The sequence below is a fragment of the Canis lupus genome, chromosome 16 (assembly GCF_003254725.2).
Source record: "Canis lupus dingo isolate Sandy chromosome 16, ASM325472v2, whole genome shotgun sequence".
Lineage (NCBI taxonomy): Eukaryota > Metazoa > Chordata > Mammalia > Carnivora > Canidae > Canis > Canis lupus.
In genome coordinates this window covers 759458-760930 of record NC_064258.1, presented here as the reverse complement: position 1 = coordinate 760930, position 1473 = coordinate 759458, and positions in this window count along the sequence as shown.

Below are 1473 nucleotides of genomic sequence, written 5' to 3'. Positions count from 1 at the left end.
TAATGCTGATCTTGTAGGATGAGACAGTGTTTTGTCTACTTTTACTTTCTGGAAGCAACTGCATAGAATTCATATGACTTCTTCCTTGAATCTCTGGGAGGATTCACAAGTGAAATCATTTCACATTAGTGCTTTTTAAAAATGTATTAATTGTTGATTTAATTTTAATAGATGTAGGCATATTTAATTTATCTATTCCTCCTCGTGTGAGTCTTGAGAGCTGTGTCTTCAATTATATTTGAATATGATGTCCATCACAGTGTGCCTTCATTATGTCTAGAAGATCTCTCATGATAGTCCTCTTTCATTCCTGATTTATGTAATTTGTGTCTTTTCTCTTTCTCCTTTGTCAACTGTGTTAGAGATGTGTCCATTTTGTTAATATTATTGAAGAACCAGCTCTTTGCTTCATTGATTATTCCCTATCATGTTTCTGTTTTAAAATTTACTAATCTCTGCTCGTATTTTTTATTATTTCCTTCCTTCTGCTTGCTTTTCATTTATTCTGTTCTTCTTTTCCTGGTTTCTCGGGGTAAGAACTTCAGTTATTAATTTGAGACTTTCCCCCATTTCTTATGTAAGCATTTAATGCTATAAATTTATCTGTCAATACTGCCCTGCATCCCACAAATTTTGATAGGTGTCGCTTCATTGGCATTCAACTCCATGTATTTTTGTTTGTTTGTTTGTTTACGAAAGAGAGTACTAGTGAGAGGGGCAGAGAGAGAGAGGGAGGAGAATCCCAAGCAGACTCCCCACTGAGCATGGAGCCCAATATGAGGCTTGATCGCACAACCCTGAGATCATGACCTGAGTTGAAATCAAGAGTCGGACACCTAACTAACTGAGCCACCAGGTGCCCCTCAACTGGATGTATTTTTAATTATTTTTAATGTTTTATTAATCATGGGTTCTTTAAAAGTATGTTGTTTGGGAAGCCCAGGTGGCTCAGCAGTTCAGCACTGCCTTCAGCCCAGGGTGTGATCCTGGAGACCCGGGATTGAGTCCCACGTCGAGCTCCGTGCATGGAGCCTGCTTCTCCCTCTGCCTGTGTCTCTGCCTTACTCTCTCTCTCTGTCTCTCATGAATAAATAAATAAAATCTTTTTTTAAAAGTATGTTGTTTACTTCCACATGTTTAGGGATTTTCTTGTCTTTTTGTTTTTGTTTTTGCTTTGCTATTGATTTATAGTTTGGTCAGAAAACACATTATGTAGGATTCCAGCTATTTAAAGTGTGTTGAGATTTGTTTAATGGTTCAAGGTACGGTCTATCTTGGTAATCCCTGGGGTAGAGGGAGATGTCTGCCCCGCTTTGTTGTGTGGAACGCTCCGTAGGTCAGTCAAGTGCTGTTGGTTGGTTATGTGTTCGACTCCCCTACCTTCCTACTGGTAGCTCTGTCGATTGCTGAGAGGAAGATGTTCGATTCCCAGGCTGTGGATTGGTCTATTTCTGCTGTTATTTCTGACAGCTT